The sequence below is a fragment of the Ovis aries genome, chromosome 24 (genome assembly GCF_016772045.2).
Source record: "Ovis aries strain OAR_USU_Benz2616 breed Rambouillet chromosome 24, ARS-UI_Ramb_v3.0, whole genome shotgun sequence".
NCBI classification, from domain to species: Eukaryota; Metazoa; Chordata; class Mammalia; order Artiodactyla; family Bovidae; genus Ovis; species Ovis aries.
Window position 1 is genome coordinate 32,463,874 of NC_056077.1, and position 20,268 is coordinate 32,484,141.

The following is a 20,268-nucleotide window of genomic DNA, read 5'->3' on the forward strand; positions in this document are numbered from 1 at the left end:
CAGTCGCAGCACAAGCCTCCTAGCCAGTAACAGGCCTTCCTTAACGAGCGCTGGGGACATTTAAAGAGGAGTTCTGCTGAACTTTTAGTGCCTGTTTAAAGCCATCTCCTTAAATATCCTGATGATGTAGAAAGAGAGATTAGGACCAAAGTATTTTTTCATCTAAAGAAAAGTACTAATAGATTTCCTGTTACTTAAGCCTCTAGTTACCTTATTCCCTGAATATTTAAAAAAAAAATACAAAAATACAATATTCATGACATTACCCTCTGTGTGTCTTTGTTTCACCACAACTGGAAAGTACTCATTTTTCTCCCAAGAGTAGTTTTGCCTAGTGTTTTTTAAAATAGCAGATACCTTTTATTTACTGGAATGCAGAAAAGGGAGTTCTTTTTTTTTTTCTCAAATAGAAAATGCCTCTCCATGAAACCAATGCATTCCTGCTACCGGAAAACAGTTTTAGGCACAACGCCATATGCAAAGGATTCACAAAGTAATAACTCTTGTTACAGGAATAATCCCCTCTAGAGTGGAGAAAGTCCTGAGTAATCCTTCAGAAGAAGTGGCAGCTGACCTGGGAAACGCTGCGATTCGGCGGGGTCAGGCAGAGCAAGGCATCAGGCCATGTGCCGTGGGCTGGCAGAAGTGGAGACGCTCAGTAAGTGATGTCGTGATGTGCTGGAAAACAGGTGAGCAGGGACAAACATGTGGGAAAACAGTGGGACCCAGGAGGGTACTGTTGCAATGTGGGGTGGGAGAGGGAAAGATGAGAGACTGCCACGCTGGATCCCAGCCCCAAAGCTTAGCTGAGATGCTTATTCCTTGACGCCAGATTTTCCTGGACACCTGCTGGGGATGGAGTCAGACGGTGAAGCCCAGGAACAGACTAGAGAGATGGTGATCGAGGTCAGATGGAAGAGATCAACAGGCAACACAAGGATAGAGCAGGAAGGTGAACATGTCATTATAAAGCCCCAGTCTGAGAGTAGTTGATCAGGCAGGGATGGGTGGACAGGAAAGGGCCCACAAGGCCAGAATCCAAAGGTGGTTCTTACTGAGACTTGAATCAAAGTGAGAACACAGACGTCTGATGGATCTGTCGTGCAAGGTCAAAGCAGCAGAAGTGGGTCACAGGAAGACAGCTTGGCCAGAGAACGTTGGCTTAGTGCCCAGGCAGGATTCCTTGGCATCAGATGGCTTTGTCACAGCTACTCTTCATTACACCCAATTCCTGCTTGCTGCTCTTAACCCTTTTCTTCCTGTTTCCTCTACGTCTTTCTCTGGTGGCATATCGCCATTAGATTTCTACCTAAAAAATGACTCCTGCAGTCAGTGGCCTGAAACAGTTCCACCTCTGTGCCCTGGATGGGAGTCTGCTTCACACAGCTGTGATTTATGGGAGCTGGTTCTGGCAGTAGCCAGTAGTTCCCAGAAGTGGCAATGGGGACCAAGACAAGATCATCTCCTAGAGGGAGGTCTTGGGCTTATAAACAAAGTAAGACCATTATCTCACTGGACACAAAGTTCTTAAGACAGAGAGTATACGTCCAACATGTGCCAACGGTGACAAGAACGAACCTGATGTCAGCAGCCTGCCTTCTTGTCCTTCTTGTCAATTGGCAAAACCCATCTGCCTACCTTTTCTCCTAACCTGGGTCTGTGTGACCTCTGGTTCCTGTGATACTGAGTGTGGCTGGGAATAAGCCAGCTAGGAAGAAAGTGGGTGGGGGGGGGTTGTGATTGGTACAAACAACTGTGCTCGTCTCGGGTCTTCATCCCAGACTCAGCAGGGCGGGCGCAGCTCTGCTTTATCTAGAAATCGTCATTGTGTTTTGTGCTGTGCTCCAGCCAGAGAATATGCTTCTCCAATATCCATCACCTCTTAAGGTCTTTACTTGAACACCACCCTCTCCGTGAAGCCTCCCTTGATGGCACATTTGAAATGGCAAACACCTATTCCCCCAACCCCATGCTCCCCTCTGCTGCCTTGCTTATTTCTCCCCATGACTGTGATCACCATGACACTGTGTATATCAGACTTTCTCATTTGTCACCGTCTCCTCCATCAGGATATCAGCTCCAGGATAGCAGGGTTTTACCTGTTTTATTTGGTACCTTCTAGCAGGTAATGGCACCCCACTCCTGTACTCTTCCCTGCAGAATCCCATGGATGGAGGAGCCTGGTAGGCTGCAGTCCATGGGGTCGCGAAGAGTCGGACACGACTGAGCGACTTCACTTTCACTTTCATGCATTGGAGAAGGAAATGGCAACCCACTCCAGTGTTCTTGCCTGGAGAATCCCAGGGACGGGGGAGCCTGGTGGGCTGCCATCTATGGGGTTGCACAGAGTCGGACACAACTGAAGTGACTTAGCAGCAGCAGCAGCAGCAGCAGCAGTAGGGCTGGCAGAGTAGGTACTCAAAGAATTTTTTTACATGTATTTTCATTATGATATTTAGTTTATGATTTTATTTTATTATACTTATATTGTGCTAAATATATATTTTATTTATAAATATGTTATCTTTATTTTAAAATATATTATTTCTATTACATTTATTATATATTTGGGCTTGCCCTGTGGCTCAGCTGGTAAAGAATCCGCCTGCAATGCAGGAGACCTGGGTTCGATCGCTGGGTTGGGAAGATCCCCTGGAGAAGGGAATGGCTACCTACTCCAGTATTCTGGCCTGGTGTATTCCATGGACCGTATAGTCCATGGGGTCACAAACAGTTGGACATGACTGAGCGACTTTCACTCACTATTATATGTTTACCTTATTTATCATTTTTAAATGTATTTATTCTTTCTTTTGGCTGTGCTGCACCCGGGATTCCTCTTCTTGCAGTGAGCAGGACTTACTCTCTAGCTGTGATGCACAGGCTTCTTTGTCACTGCGGAGGCTTCTCTTATTGCAGAGCGCAGGCTATCTAGGCTCATGGGCTTCAGTAGTTGCGACTCTCAAGCTCTAGAGCACAGGCTCAGTAGTCATGGAACCCGGGCTTAGTTGCCCCGAGGCATGTGGAATCTTCCCAGGCCAGGGATTGAACCCGTGTCCCCCGCATTGGCAGGCAGATCCTTAACCATTGGACTACCAGGGAAGTTCCTCAAAGAATTTTTATTGAATAAAGATTGAAGAAAGTCTATGATCTATTACAGAATTCTCGCTCTATTATCATATCCAATTCTCTCTGCACCCTCTTGTTAATCTTCATCTAGGAGAGTCAAAGGAGTCATGTAACGTACATAGTAAGGCCCCTCACTTGCAAGAGATGGGCCTGGGATGTAAGCCCACATCTCTCTCCAAATTCATTATATGCCTCGACAACATACGTGGCCTCCTTGAGAAGATAAACAGAGAGGAAAAGAGAGAGAGAGAAAAAAACAACGCCCATCTAAACTGGGGTGAATCCAAGTAGGGCTATTAAGACTTCCACGGCCACAAAAGCATCACGACCATTTTTGCCGTTTTGTTTGTCCACGGAACCGTCGAGCACAGCTTGGACAAAGTGTGTTCCATGGCACACCTACATTATAAAGGCCCAGAGAGAACCTTTGCGGACTGCAGCCACTTCTCCATGGAAATCACGGGTCACCAGCATCCTCATGCTGGTGGCTTCTTGGAGCTGTAAATGGATGAAAGATGTGTAAGACAAGCAGCACCTGCTAGTCTGCCCGAGGGGAGGAGGAGAATGCTACCTGGCAAATCGGGCCTCTTTAAAACCCTTCTTAAGGAAATGCATGATTGATGAGCCATTTAGAACACAACGCTGAATCCCCGTGTGTTCTAAATGAGTTCTACAGAGAAGCAGTTGTTGGAAGACAAGATATGGGGCCTCTGTATGGGCTTCCTCTTCTTGCTTCTGATAGAGGAGGAGTGGCAAAGTGATCTTAGGGCTACAGATGGGAAAGAGAGGTTCCTTTGAGAGAAAAGTGATTTAACCTTCGGGCAATGGAATTTCAGTGCCTCCAATTAGACAGTCTCCCCCCCCCTAATATTTTATTGAAGTATGGTTGACTTACAATGTTGTGTTAGTTTCTGGTATACAGCGAAGGGATTCAGTGTGTGTGTATATATATAACTGTAATATATGTATATATATCTTGTGTGTGTGCTCAGTCACGTCTGACTCTGTGATCCCAGTGACTGTAGCCTGCCAGGCTCCTCTGTCTGTGGGATTTTCCAGGCAAGAAAACTGGAGTAGGTTGCCATTTCCTTTCTCCAGGGGATCTTCCTGACTGAGGGATAGAACCTGTGTCTCCTGCCTTGCCAGGTGGGTTCTTTACCACTGAGACACCTGGGAAAGCCTCTGTCTTCTTCATATTCGTTTCCATTATGGTTTTTTACAGGATATTGAATAGAGTTCCCTGTGCTCTACAGTAGGTCCTTGTTGTTTATCCACCCTGTATGTGATAGTTTGTATCTGATAATCCCAAACTCCTAATTTATTCCTCCTAACCCCCACCCCTCCCTGCTTTGGTGATCATGTTTTCCATGCAATCAGACTTAAAAAAATTTTTTGGGGGGGGCTGCACCAGGTCTTCATTGCTGCAAAAGCTTTCTCTTGTTGCGGCAAGTGGGGGCTACTCTCTAGTTGCGGCGCACGACCTTCTCATTGCGGTGGCTGCTCTTGTTGCGGACCACCGGCTCTAGGCACTCCGGCTCCAGTAGCTGTGGTGCATGGGCTCAGCTGCCCCTCGGCACGTGGAATCTCCCTAGAGCAGGGATCATTGAACCAGTGCCCCCTGCCTTGGCAGGTGGATTCTTCACCACTGGACCACAGGGAAGTCCCAATTAGACCATTTTGATGTTCGATAGTGCCGCTGAGACTTAACACTGTACACAAGGAGCTCACTATTAAAAGTGTGAAGATGGTGAAGGGCTTGTTTAGCTTACAGACAAAAGCAAACACCCTAGCGACATCACCTTGACAGCACCCGCAGGCCCGATGTGCTGCTTTGAAATCCTTCTCATCTCAGGATGATAAGCGCCTTCTGAAGAGGCCCTGCAGGACTGTCCCTTAGGTCAGCACAAGGCTGTGGCTGATTGACAGTGACTCTGCATGTCTGCTCATCAGCCAAGTGAGCTATAGGACATAAACTTCTCTTCTCTGGGCTTTTTCGTCTATGAAATAACAGGACTGGACAAGCCAAAATTCTCAGGACTGTTCAGCTAAACCATTCCTCATTCTCATGACACTGTGGGTGAAACAGTACATTAATTTGACATCTCAGTCACCCCAACCATCCTCCACACCACTCATTCTGAGTGGGAGTTTTCTGCCCTCTCTAACTTACCCAAAGCATTGACTGATTATCTGATATATTGAAGAATGATGGCTAAATGGATAGTGAAGGAGATAAGACCGCTTACTGAGTGTCCTCAGGTAACTTTCCTAGTCCTTCTTGGTTTCGGTGCTCCTAAGGCTTGATAATTTACAGGAAAAAAAAAAAAGGCAAAAGTTGCTCAAGAGTGAGTGATGTAACAAATAACTGCACACACTTCACAGATAGCTCTGGGTGTCTCCAGATTTAAATATAGAGCATCCCTGGTAGCTCAGATGGTAAAGAGTGTGCCTCCAATGCGAGAGACCTGGGTTCGATCCCTGGGTCAGGAAGATCCCCTGGAGAAGGAGGTGGCAACCCACTCCAGTATTCTTGTCTGAAAAATGCCATGGATGGAGGACCCTGGCGGGCTACAGTCCATGGGGTCACAGAAAGTCAGACACAACTGAGTGACTTTATATATCAAAAATCTGAACTCTAAGGAACAGTTCAAGATTGTTGAAAGGGAGCCACCTCTGTCCATGGGATTCTCCAAGCAAGAATACTGGAGGGGGCAGACATTCCCTTCTCCAGGGGATCTTTCCGACCAGAGATCAGACCTGGATCTCCTGCACTGCAGGTGGATTCTTTGCCACCTGAGCTATCAGGGAAGCCCACTGAGCTGCAACTTCGGGCGGATTTGTGGGCAGCTCTGCCTGACGAACTGCGCTGTCATTTGTTTTCCGTGTCCTTTCTCGGAACGATGAACTCGGCTGCAGAAGCCGCACTGTTGTTGCAGCTGTTACCAGCGAGCTAATTGAGTTTGTTGGCCTTGAAAAGGCATCAGTGGAGTAATGCGATGAGGTAATGCTGTGTTCCTGTCCTCTGGATCCCCCCTCTGCCATTACCGAGGCTTTATTTATGAGACCGGAAATGAAAGCTGAAAACAGGAATGGTCCTTAGATGTGACTGGCTTTCCTCTGTTTCCAAATACAGCTGAGATGCAAGGGTTCAAGTTGTGCAGGGCAGCCCTGAAGGCAGATGACTGGACCCCCTCTGGGGTTCCTGAGGGTCTGATGGGCGTGGCTCCAAGGAGAACACGTGCCCAAGGATGTGGTTTGTTGGCAGCCAGACACAACTTCCCCGGGGTGACATCTGGAAGAAAGAAGCAACAGACTGAGAAAAGCTGAGATGCTCAAACACCAGCTATAAACAGAACCAGAATGGCACAAGGCAAGGTCAAGTTGACCCAGCAGACAGGAAGGTCAGTTTGGAGCAAGGGGAGGGCAGGGCCCCCCTCTGACCCAAAGTCAAAGGAGGAGGAACATGTTTGATTGGCTGCCCCGTGGAGTTGTCATGTCTGTTACAGGCCTGAGCAGAAGCCATGCAGGGAAGTCCCTTAGGGCTTTGGAAGGAAGAACAGACCAGCCAACCCGTCACTGGAAATTCACGGAGCCCCTCTGTACCAGGGGCTGGGTGACAGGCAAACAAGCAGGGCACCTGCCCTCAAGGAATTGACCTTCTAGCAGTGAAAGAATTAATAGGGCATAAAGCCAGGCAGACAGACCCATGGAACAGAAAAGAGAGCCCAGAAATGAACGCTCATGGTGGTGAAATGATTTTCATCCCGACTGCCAGGACCACTCAATGGGAAAACAGTATTTTTTTTTTAACATATGGTGTTGGGAAAATCGGATGTGTGTGCTCACTCAGTCACATCCAGTTCTTTGTGAGCCCATGGACTGTAGCCCGCCAGGCTCCTCTGGTCCATGGGGATTCTCCAGGCAAGAATACCGGGGTGGGTTGCCATGCCCTCCTCCAAGGGATCTTCCAGACCCAGGGATGGAACCCACGTCTCTTATGTCTCCTGCATTGGCAGGCGGGTTCTTTATCACTAGCACCACCTTGGAAGCCCAGGAAAACTGGATATCCACAAGCGAAAGAATGATGTTGGACCCTGATCTTCCGTCATCTACAAAAATTAACTCAAAACTGGATCAAAGACCTCAACATAAGAGCTAAAACTATAGAACTCTTAGATGAAGACATAAGGGAAAGTGAACTGATGGGCGTAAACATAAGTGGGGAAAGATCACTTTGGCTACACCCAAGTGGGACAAAGAAGATTGGACAGAGAACTGGGTGGAGCTGGAGAGGCTGGTTAGCATTGGTGTCAAGGAAGTTGTATCAGAGAAGGGATGACGAAGTTGAGCTCTGAAAGATGAAAATGTGCCAGCCCTGTCGTGGTTGGGAATTTGCTCTAGAAAGAAGGAAGATTAATCACAAAGGCCTTTTTTAAGAAATGAATGGGCTTGATATCAGTCATGAGGGAGATGGACTGGGAGACAGAAGGAGGGACTAGATGTTGGAGGGCTTTCGGGGCCACGGGGAAAGTGAAGTCGCTCAGTCGTGTCCAACTCTTTGTGACCTCATGGACTGTAGCCTACCACGTTCCTCTGTCCATGTGATTTTCCAGGCAAGGGTACTAGAGTGGGTTGCCATTTCCTTCTCCAGAGGATCTTCCCAACCCAGGGATCGAACCCAGGTCTCCCGTGGTTGTAGGCAGATGCTTTACTGTCTGAGCTCTGGGAAATGGGAGACCACTGGAGGGTTAACCAGGGGAATGGTGATATGGGAGTCCAGCCAGTAGCTCACTTAAATCCAGGACTGCAGCCAAGGCTACATTCAGAAATGGCTGGATTCTGGACCTATAGGTGGTTGAGGGGAGGGTGGGGAGGGTAGAGCTGATGGAGCTGAAAATGAATTGCATGGAAGATGTGAGGGAAAGAAAGAAAACTCGAATCTCAAGATTTGAGGCCTGAGCAACCAGGTAGATTGGCACTGTGGTGGCATTTAAAGAAATACAAAATTTTGCGATGGGGATTGATATGTTTGAGGGGAAGTGCAACAGTTCTGCTGAGGCCAGGTTAAAACTAAGATGTCTATTAAACCTCCTGATGGAGAATTTGAGGAGGCAGTTGGATTTAAGAGCCTGGACTTCAAGGAAGAGATCCAAGTTAAAAACTAAAAATCTAAGGGGTGTGTGTGTACATGTGAGTGTGGTATATATATATATATATGTATATATATATACCCAACTTTGAATAACTTGTGCATATAGTAATGATTTTTAGTTGCTCAGTTGTGTCCCTATGAACTGTAACCCACCAGGCTCCTCTGTCCATGGAATTCTCCAGGCAAGACTACTGGAGTGGGTTGCCATTTCCTTTTCCTGGGGATCTTCCCAACTCAGGGATGGAACCTGGGTGAAAAACAAGGAGATAAATGATATGTGTATGTGCGTGTGTTTATACAAACACACATGGGGCTCTGAATAATAAATGTGTGCATGCCTGTATAATACCATATGCTATGTTACATTGTATGTTATAATACAACTGACCAGTCACTAAGTCATGTCCGCCTCTTTGCGACCCCATGGACAGCAGCACGCCAGGCTCCTCCATCCTTCACTATCTCCCAGAGTTTGCTCAAATTCACGTCCATTGAGTCGGTGATGCTATCTAATCATCTTAACCTCTGCTGCCCCCTTCTCCTTTTGCCTTAGTTCTTCCCCAGCATCAGACTCTTTTCCAAAGAGTCAACTCTTTGCATCAGGTGGCCAAAACATTGGAGCTTCATAAATGAATAGTCAGGGTTGAGTCCCTATATAATCCAAAGTCCTGAGAGTGAGTGAGTGAGATCCCCAGGGCCAAAGCCAGGCCTGGGAGTGCTCTGACGGCAACCCACTGGGAGAGGGAAAGGCAGCAACGATGGTGGAAAAGGAACAGAGAGAACAGGAGTGGAGTCGAAGGAAGACAAGCTGAGTCTTGGAAGCCCAAGGAGACAGGGCAGGCTTGGTGGCCCCGAGGACATGACTGCTGAGACACAGAGCTCCCTGTCCTCTGCCAGAAGGTCAGAAGTGGTAAGCCAGAGAGGCTTGAGCCACGAGAGCCAGATGAGCTTCCAGGTCTCCTCTGATTGGGGGCGTGGCCTCACATTTCCCCAGCTCTGGGACTTGGACCCTCTCAAGCTCCATCCTTCTGAACCACGCCCAGAACAGCCTCTCTATGCCACTCACTATGAGGGTGGGACCCCACAGTTTGCCAGGCCAGGCCAGGCAGCTCTCAGATGTCCAGAGGTTCACTGTGGGAGTCTGGGAAGGTGCAAGGATGGGGAAGAAACCCCCCAGAAGAGTTTAAGTATAGGAAGCAATGATCACTGATGGCTGGCAAAACCTGGAGCCCAGACATGCCTCTCTACACCCCTGATATCAAGACCAGAAATTGAAACCAGGCTCTCTGGGACAGTCCAGCTTTTTGAAAATCACCCAATGGTTGTGAACCTTGAATCCTTGCACCTTAAGGATTCTACTGAGGACAACAGAAATAACGGGATGCAGTGCATAGCATCAGCAGATAGAGAGGCTTCAGGAAGACAGAGTGTTAAGTTAATTCATTCCGTTTTTACAGAAAGCCTGCTGTCAATTTCATAATGAAGCAAAAGTGCCTGTTATGAGTCGTATCCTTTTGTGTCCAAATGCAGGGACCAGAGCCTCTAAGTCTGCCCTTGGGGCATCTCTTCTCTTGCCTTTTGGCTCTTTAACTTCTGTGCCATAATTAACCCCTTTTTGTGCCACCTCCTCTTCAGTTACACACTTAGGGTGGTGCCCACCTTGTAGATGGGGACAATGACTTCACCTCCCCAAGAACAGAAATATGTCCTCACGAATATTTCCTGAGCCAATAAATGACAGGGGTATTTGTAGCCTCACACAGACATAGACACAGACACACACACACACACACAGACACACACACACACACACACACACACACACACAGAGTTGCAAAGAATGGGATCATGAAAATATTTTTTAAAACCCACTGCACAGCAGTCTGTATTCTCTGAATCACTACTTGACAAAATGGGAGGGAAAAAACCATTGATTGGACTCCATGAGCTGAGCCTAAACACGCAGAGAATAAAAGTCCTGTCTGTGAAGAGGCGAGAGAGGAAAAAATGCTTGCTTCCTAATGGAAGAGGGAAATTTCTGCAAGAGGCAAAAATAAAAGACCGAAAACAAAAGCAAGATGAATCACTTTCATTCTGAAAGGAACACAGTGAAACAATGGTGCTAAATGAGATACAATTCCTGACAAAGATCTTCTCTGTTCTCCACAGGCTTTTATTGTGCCGTGTGTACCAAGACTTATGTTTTATCTTCCCGAAAAGAGCCAGCATACTTTATTTTCTGCGCGTACCTCTCTCCGCCTCTCCTCCCCGCTTACTGAGATTTAAGTCGGCTATTGTAGCGCTCTATCTCTGATCAGCCTTAAAGATCTGAAAAGCCCTGAGTTTGCAAGATGGAAAAAAGGCCTCCGGGTTTGACAGTGATAGATCCTGCTCGTCCCCTAAGGAGGATGGCCACAGAGCCTTCGGATGACAAGCTACACCCCCTGCTCGCCTGTGCCTTTCTGAAGAGGTCAAGGCACCTGCAGGGGCCAAAGGAATTGCCCAACAAGCTCAGCCTGGGCTGCGCTTACCCGGCACTGTGGTGATGCTTCAGATTAGATGCGACAAGTTTGGAGTGAAAGGGATCATGGAGAGCCAGTCCTGGAACTCAAGGATGGCATCAGGGGAGGCATGCTCAGTCGCTCAGTCGTGTCTGACTCTGCAACCCCATGGACTGCAGCCTGCCAGGCTTCTCTGCCCTTGGAATTCTCCAGGAAAGGATAGTGGAGTGGGTTGTCATTTTCCTTCCTCACGGGGTCTTCCCAACCCAGGGCTCAAACCGTCACCTCTTGCATTGAAAGGCAGATTCTTTACCACTAGTGCCACCTGGGAAACCTGTTATCAAGGAAAACAAGGTTAAAAGTGCAAAAATGATCCTTAAAACTTAGACCCAAATCCCTACTCAGCTGCTTTCAAGAAGTGTGCCTTTGGCCTGGATGGGAGGAGAGCTGGGGGAGAATGGATGGATGGATGTGTACGTATGGCTTAACCCCTTTGCTGTTCACCTGAAACTATCACACTGTTAATGGGCTATACCCCAATAAAAAATAAAAAATTTTAAAAAAAAGAAGAAGTATGCCTTTGGCTCCATAAACCTCAGTCTCTTCATCTGTAAAATGGAACCTTAGCAGCCTCACCTGCATGCCCTTAGAGGTCATGCAGGTGAGGCCCTAATCACCATCATAAGCTGGAAGGATACCACGTGTTGTTGTTATTACTTTTAGAGACTGTCAGATTTTTATACCCCTGGCATTTCTTGGAGCAGTTAGTGATTAATACCTTTTTATCTTTAATGAATGAACAATTAGAACACAATTAGGCAAAGAGAATTGCATTACTCTTCTGATTAAGAGCCGAGTACCCAAAGGATGAAGTCCAGACTCTTCAGCATGCCTTTGCATCTGGCCCAAGCTCCCCTGCCAGCCTCCTCTCATGCCAGGCAAGCTCGCCCAACCACCCCCAGTTGTCCATGCCCGCTGAGGGACTCACACACCTGAATCTCCCTTGCGTCTCTAAGTCTGTGTGCGGCCTGTGTTCAGTCTTTCCCTGGATCACCTGTGAGTGAGTTGGAGCTCTTCTATACAACCTCCCATGCCCAACCCAAGTGCCACCTTCCCTCCGAAGGCTTCCTTTCACTGCCGCAGGACACTGGAAGTTTCTCTCCCTTTTGGCCTCACACTATGTTTTACAATAGTGCTTTCCACAGTGTGGTCCTTAGACCAGCAACATCAGCATCAGCAGGGAGCTTACTAGAAATGCAGATTCCTAGGTCCCACCCTGGATCTACTGAATCAGACACTCTTGGGGGTGGGGCCCAGCAACTTGTGTTTTAACAAGCCTTCTAGATGCTTCTGATGCAAACTTACATCAGAAAGCCATCAGGCTATGCAAACTTCTACTATAACGTCTCATAGTACATGAAAATCACCTAAAAACAGGACCATCCTCCTTGCTTCTTCAGATCAGTCGCTCAGTCATGTCTGACTCTTTGCGACCCCATGGACTGCAGCACACCAGCCTTCCCTGTCCATCACCAACTCCCGGAGCATACTCAAACTTCTGTCTATCATGTTGGTGATGCCATCCAACCGTCTCATCCTCTGTCGTCTCGAGCCCTCAATCTTCCCCAGCATCAGGGTCTTTTCCAATGAGTTGGCTCTTTGCATCAGGTGACCAAAGTATTGGAGTTTCAGCTTCAGCATCAGTCCTTCCAATGAATATTCAGGACTGATCTCCTTTAGGATGGACTGGTTTGATCTCCTGCAGTCCAAGGGACTCTCAAGAGTCTTCTCCAACCCCACAGTTCAAAAGCATCAGTTCTTTGGCATTCAGCTTTCTTTTAAAGTCCAACTCTCACATCCATCCATGACTACTGAAAAAACCATAGCTTTGACTAGACAGACCTTTGTTGGCAAAGTAATGTCTCTGCTTTTTAATAGGCTGTCTAGCCTCTGAGCCAAGTTATTTTTCTTGCCTGTGTCTTATTTTTTTTTTTTTTGGAGTTACAGTTGATGTACCATGTTATATAAGTTATTGTGTGACTCTTTGTGACCCCAAGGACTGTAGCCTACCAGGCTTCTCTGTCCATGGAATTTTCCAGGCAAGAATACTGAGCAGGTTACCATTTCTTTTACAGGTGTATGATATAGTGATTCACAATTTTTAAAGATTATACTCTATTTATAATTATTATCAAATGTTGGCTATATTTCCTGTGTTGTAAATATACCTTTGTAGTTTATTTTACTAATTTTTGGCCACACCACATGTCTTGTAGGATCTTAGTTCCCCAACCAGAGATTTAACCTGCACCTTCACCAAGGAAAGTACAGAGTCTCAACTACTGGGCCACCAGGGACTTCTGACTTGTAGCTTATTTTATACTGAACAGTTTGTATCTGTTAATTCACTACCCCTCTATTACCCCTTCCCCCCAGTAACCATTAGTTTGATCTCCATATCTGCGAGTCTGCATCTTTTTTGTTATATGACGAATTTGTTGTGTTTTTTAGATTCCACGCGTATGTGATATCAAAGAGTATTTGTCTTTCTCTGACTCATTTCACTTGGCAGGATACCCTCCAGAGCCACTCTTGTTGTTGCAAATGGCAAAATTTCATACTTTTCATGGCTGAGTAGTATTCCATCGTGTGTGTGTGTGTGTGTGTGTGTGTGTGTGTCTGTGTGTGTGTACACATCACACTTCTTTATTTATTCATTTGTTGATGGGCACTTGGGTTGCTTCCATGTCTTAGCAACTGTAACTAACGCTGCCATGAACATTGGGGTTCATGTATCTTTTCGAATTTGTATTTTTGGTTTTTGGGTCATATGGCAGTTCTGGTATTAGTTTTTTGAGCAATCTCCATCGCATCCTACTTTTCCTCATCTATAAAAATGCACCTAATTGCATTAGGTAGAGGTGCTTAAGAATTAGAAATAATATATGGAAAATGTGAGATACTCTAACCCAAACACTAATCTTCTCTAACCCCTTCACCTCTGACTCCTAACTGTTTATTCATTCTAGCTAGCATATTGGTTATTATATAAAACTTTTCACTGCTTTGCAAAAGAGACCCAACCCATAGGTCTATTCCCAGGTGGAGGGAGTCTGTTAGCCTTTTGAGAATTGAAGGAGCTGTCCCAGCATTGGAAAAGAAATCTCAAATCATCGTGTGTGAGTTAAATCTAAGTTAACAGACTATACCTTTTCAGCAAGAGGTTTAGGTTGGGAGGAAAGGAAAAAATCATTCATTGACTATACACAGGTAAGGATGAGTCAAGCTGGGGTCAGGCAAGAACAGGTTAATGGGAGGGGGAGGGGCCTATCTTGGCGGGGCTGCCTTGCATGAAATTTTCTCTCCATCAGTTAGCATGGGGAAGATCCCAGAAATCATACTGTTTGCCTGAGAGCCTCGTTCTGAAACCATGCCTACACTGCATGTTGGGATTCCTGAAGTGGGGCCAGGCAGCCACATCTACACCGTCTCTGCAGCCCTGCCCCAAGTAAAGGGTCACGGCAGCTTTGCTTGATGGTTTGGTTACGCACGTGATGATGTCATGGGGGCAGACAGGGCCTGCGGTAACCTGGGAAGGCTTCCCAGGAGTGAGCCATGGGAATAAAAGAGCTGGGAGATTCAGTTGGGCAGAGAGGGGTCAGTCCATGTCCCAGCAAGGAGAGCGGCCTGGACAATCTCTATTGTGTTCACTTAGGGACTTGTTTTCCCATTCTATTGTTTTCCGATATTTTTTTGCATTGATCACTGAGGAAGGCTTTCTTACCTCTTTTTGCTATTCTTAGGAACTCTACATTCAAATGGGTATATCTTTCCTTTTCTCTTTTGCTTTTTGTTTCCCTTCTTTTCACAGCTATTTGTAAGGCCTCCTCAGACAGCCATTTTGCTTTTTTGCATTTCTTTTTCTTGGGGATGCTCTCGATTCCTGTCTCCTGTACAATGTCACGAACCTCCGTCCATAGTTCATCAGGCATTCTGCCTATCAGATCTAGTCCCTTAAATCTATTTCTCACTTCCACTATATAGTCATAAGGGATTTGATTTAGGTTATACCTGAATGGTGTACTGGTTTTCTCCTCAAGATAATTAGAGATACCAAGGGAACATTTCATGCAAAGATGGGCTCGATAAAGGACAGAAATGGTACGGACCTAACAGAAGCAGAAGATATTAAGAAGAGGTGGCAAGAATACACGGAAGAACTGTACAAAAATGATCTTCATGACCTGGATATTCACGATGGTGTGATCACTCACCTAGAGCCAGACATCCTGGAAAGTGAAGTCAAGTGGGCCTTAGAAAGCATCACTACGAACAAAGCTAGTGGAGGTGATGAAATTCCAGTTGAGCTATTTCAAACCTGAAAGATGGTGCTGTGAAAGTACTGCACTCAATATGCCAGCAAATTTGTAAAACTCAGCAGTGGCCACAGGACTGGAAAAGGTCAGTTTTCATTCCAGTCCCAAAGAAAGGCAATGCCAAAGAATGCTCAAACTACTGCACAATTGCACTCATCTCACACACTAGGAAAGTAATGCTCAAAATTCTCCAAGCCAGGCTTCAGCAATATGTGATCTGTGAACTTCCAGATGTTCAAGCTGGTTTTAGAAAAGGCAGAGGAACCAGAGATCAAATCGCCAACATCCACTGGATCATCAAAAAAGCAAGAGAGTTCCAGAAAAACATCTATTTCTGCTTTATTGACTATGCCAAAGCCTTTGACTGTGGGGATCACAATAAACTGTGGAAAATTCTGAAAGAGGTGGGAATACCAGACCATGTAATCTGCCTCTTGAGAAACCTGTATGCAGGTCAGGAAGCAACAGTTAGAACTGGACAGGGAACAACAGACTGGTTCCAAATAGGAAAAGGAGTACGTCAAGGCTGTATACTGTCACCCTGCTTATTTAACTTCTATACAGAGCACATCATGAGAAATACTGGGGTGGAAGAAGCACAAGCTGGAATCAAGATTGCTGGGAGAAATATCAATAACCTCAGATATGCAGATGACACCACCCTTATGGCAGAAAGTGAGGAGGAACTAAAAGCCTCTTGATGAAAGTGAAAGAGGAGAGTGAAAAAGTTGGCTTAAAGCTCAACATTCAGAAAATGAAGATCATGGCATCTGGTCCCATCACTTCATGGGAAATAGATGGGGGTAGAGTGGAAACAGTGAAAAGAAACATTGGCTGACTTTATTTTGGGGGGCTCCAAAATCACTGCAAATGGTGATTGCAGCCATGAAATTAAAAAACCCTTACTCCTCGGAAGGGAAGTTATGACCAACCTAGATAGCATATTAAAAAGCAGAGACATTACTTTGTCAACAAGGTCCATCTAGTCAAGGCTATGGTTTCTCCAGTAGTCATGTATGGATGTGAGAGTTGGACTATAAAGATAGCTGAGCGCCGAAGAATTGATGCTTTTGAACTGTGGTGTTGGAGAAGACTCTTGAGAGTCCCTTGGAGTGCAAGGAGATCCAACCAGTCTATCCTAAAGCAGATCAGTCCTGGGTGTTCATTGGTAGGACTGATGCTAAAGCTGAAACTCCAATACTTTGGCCACCTGATGTGAAGAGTTGACTTATTTGAAAAGACCCTGATGCTGGGAAAGATTGAGGGCAGGAGGAGAAGGGGATGACAGAGGATGAGATGGTTGGATGGCATCACCGACTCAATGGACATGGGTTTGGGTGGACTCCTGGAGATGGTGATGGACAGGGAGGCCTGGCGTGCTGCGGTTCATGGGGTCACAAAGAGTCAGACATGACTGAGCAACTGAACTGAACTGAGGGCCTTGTTTTCTTCTTTCTTAGTGCTTTTCAAAATTCATAATTGTTATTTACTTAACCCTCACTTCCTTCTCCTTCTGTACATTTTAATAGGGCAGGAATCATGTGTAAGTTTCTCATCTTTTTGCCTAGATGAGATCTGGCATGTGGTAGGTTCTCAGCACACGTTTCCAGTATTTACCGCGATAATCCCTATTGAAGTAAATAAACAAACTGCCATATTTCAAGCACGATGAAGGACTAGGCTGGCTGACACAGAGCACCTACGCTGGTGAAACAGCAGAGGGTGATCAGGTGAGGTGGGGGGGTCTCCTTCTAGAAGGCTTTGACATTTTTGCTAGAAAAGTTGGACTTGACTCCATAGTCAAATTGCAAGCTCCCAGAAAACAAGAATTACTTCGCATCCATTTTGCACATTTGTTGGGTACCTAGACAGGTGCCAGACAGCATCACAAAGTAAAAGCGGAGAGTATCTCTGCATCAAAGGAGATCAGAGTCTGGGCGGTGACAGGTGGTGGTGGTGGTGGTATGTAAGCCAAGATGACGTAGGGCAGGAACGGTGCGTGAGAACCAGGCGCATGGTGCAAAAGGAGCTCAAAGGGGGAGACTCTGAGGTTCCCCTGAGGAAAACAGGAAACACCCCCTGGAGCACAGCGTGTTGGAGCTGGACGCGGAAGGAGCAGCACTCAGGCTTGGAGGGCTGGGCGTTTAGGGAGGAGACGGTTGCTGTGGCGTTGGGGATGTAGGGAGAGGCAGGTGGTAGAGCTTGTTGACTCATCGCTGCCGCCCCCACGATGTCGAGCACAATGCATCGCACGCTGCTGGCATTTCATGAGCGTGGCGTCTGTTGGTGTAGCACTGTGCAGCCTTGAGCAGGGGAGTGATGGGAAGCCGCAAACAGACAATACACAGCTTCACCAGCACTATAATCTTTCTCCCGCCCAAAATGCCACTCAACTTACAGTGGGTGCTATAGGGTGCTCCATCGGGTGGCAAAAGAGAGGATGGTTTTTGTCGGGGGTGGGGATAATATGTGTGTTTATGTGTATGAGAGAATTCATGCAGAAACTATAAAGGCAGGCAAAAACTGCCCACGCGTGAGTTTACACCATGTCAAGGATTCCATCCTAAAAGCGGCAAGGAGCCTTTGGAGAGTTTTAATCAGGGGCATAGGACCAGACCTGAATTTTAGGGAGGTCACATGCCTCGCTTGCGAAGGGCACGCTGTGCTATCGGGCACCCTTCCTGCCTGCTCCCATAGTAACTACAGTTTTTCTCTACCTCATCATGGGGTTGTAAACGAGCGTATTTGTCCTTCCCTCCCATCATAGAAGGGCAAGTTTCTCAAGGTCATGAAGCGGATCTTATCTACCCTTGTGTCCAAGTGCTAGTCGAATAGAAAGCACTTATTATTAAATTAGCAAGATTGTAGGGAGGGAGAACCAAGGAGAAATGATTTGAGTAATTCAAGCTAGAAAATGACAATAGCTTAAGCAAGGGTAGCATTTGGAAAGGATGAAATAAGGGAGAGAGATGTCAAATACATGGTGGTAAAGCAGAAAGGAGTTTGTGACAGACCGGGGAGGGTGACCACGAGGGGAATCTGGGATTTGAATAACTGAGGCAAACTAGGGGTGGCAGGTGGCCTTTTGCGACAGGAAACAGGAGGAGAATCGCCTTTAGAGCAGCACAGCGCAGGTTCCATCTTGGACATGCAATCTTCAGCAAACCAGCGCAACTGTGAAGGAGAGAGGTCTAAAAATGGGTTGGACTTGCAGATATGTGGCTCAGAGACAAACCTCAGCTAAGGACCGTTATTGTTGTTCCGTATCTAAATCGTGTCCGACTCTTTGTGACCCCATGGACTGCAGCATACCAGGCTTCCTTGTCCTTCACTATCTCCCAAAGTTTGTTCAAACTCATGTCCATTGAGTCAGTGATGCCATCTAACCATCTCATCCTCTGTCACCCCCTTCTCCTGCCCTCAGTCTTTCCCAGCATCAGGGTCTTTTGCAATGAGTCAGCTTTTTGCGTCAGGTGACCAAAGTATTGGCACTTCAGTGACTTCCAAGTCAATAGAGGGAGGACATAGGCCTGCAATCATTCACAGTCCAACAGTTGGAGCTAGCTACCTTTCTTGTTTTTGCCTTCTGGTCTCAATTATCCAGTGGTATCTCAATGTTGTTCTAGTTTCCATCTCCGATTACCAGTGAGTTTTAGCATTTGTTCATCTGCTCATCACCTACCAGGGCTTCCGCTCCTGGGGAAGGCCTTGGGATATCTTCAGTCCATTTTTCTATCAGTTTTCCTTGTCCTTGTGGGTTGGTTTGCAGGGTTTCTTTGTAGATTCTAGAAATTATTCATTTGACTATTTTAGGCATTGGAAATATCTTCCCCCACCCCCATCCTTGTCTGCCATTGATTAAATTTTATTTGAGATTCCTCACCCCTGCAAAGGGAAGGAATACATTAATGGAGTCCCAGAAATCCAGTAGGAGAAGACTATTTTGAGTAAGCTAATGAGTGGATACAGGACAGGTTGATTGGAGAGGGGGGGATTTTGATAGGCAGAGCTGAAAGGGGGAGACAAGCCCGAAGGCATGCGCTAATGGGCCCATTGTCAGAAAAACTCAGGGCCAATAGAGAACAGGATTTAACATGAATAAGATGTTTATGTTGAGGAGTTTGGGATGGGGATGAGAGGCACTTGGGCTCTCAAGAGTAGCTAATGCCAATCCAAGGACTTGGTCATTAGTGGTGATAACTGTCCCCAAGAGAGACCTGCCCAGAAGGATCCTTCGGTTAGCTGAGTCCAGAAGTGGCATGGAGGGGCCTGGGGACAGGGACTGACTGAAGCCAGATCATTAGTTAGGAAACTTGGTAATAAGATTGTGTGATGGTAAGATTTATGTGTCAACTTGGCTAGGCTATATACCGTTTCATAATCAAACATGAGCCTAACAGACATTTGTATGTCTGACATGGATGGGCAAGAATTGTTTTCATTTTGTTTTTTAAAGGGGCTTCCCCAGTGGTCCAGTTCTTAAGGCTCTGCTCTCCCCATGCAGGCGGCTCTCCCTATCCTTAGTTAGGAAACTAATATCCTGCCTGCTGCACGATGTGGCCAAAAAGCTGTACCCAGCGTTACAATCAAACACTAATCTAGGCATTGTAAGAGTATCTTGTTGTTGCGGTTAACAGTCATAATCAGTTGACTTAAAATAAAGATTACCCCAGATGGGTGGGTGGGCCCCATCCAATCAGTTGAAGACTTAAACGTAAGACTGACATTTTCCCCGAGAAGGAGAAATTCTGCTTTGAGACAGTTAACACAGAAATATTGCCCAATTTTTCAGCCTTCCCTATAGATTTTGAACTCGCCAACCCCTACAATTGCATAAGCCAGTTTTAAAAAAATGAGTATCTTGTGTGTGTGTGTGTTTTCTATTTTTCTGGAGCACCCAGACTGATACTAGAAGTAGGTTATTGGCTTTTGAAACTTTTTGTTCCTGACTGTCATTAATTTAAAAAAATAAAAAAGGAAAAATGGGAAAAAAGAAACATGCACTCCAATGTTGTTGTTCGGTCGCTCAGTCATGTCCGACTCTTTGCAATCCCATGAACTGCAGCACGCCAGGCCTCCCTGTCCATCACCATCTCCTTGAGTTTGCTCA

The 20,268-nt window shown here is 46.3% G+C and overlaps 1 long non-coding RNA gene across 1 annotated transcript in view; it reads left to right on the forward strand.

Moving 5' to 3' along the window:
• Positions 1-11,353, forward strand: part of LOC121817872 (uncharacterized) — a 78,238-nt gene extending 66,885 nt beyond the window's left edge. Inside the window, exons 2-3 of the long non-coding RNA XR_006057959.2 lie at positions 513-689; positions 10,451-11,353. This is a non-coding gene — a long non-coding RNA (uncharacterized LOC121817872). The remainder of the gene's footprint in view (positions 1-512; positions 690-10,450) is intronic.
• The last annotated feature ends 8,915 nt before the right edge of the window (positions 11,354-20,268 follow it).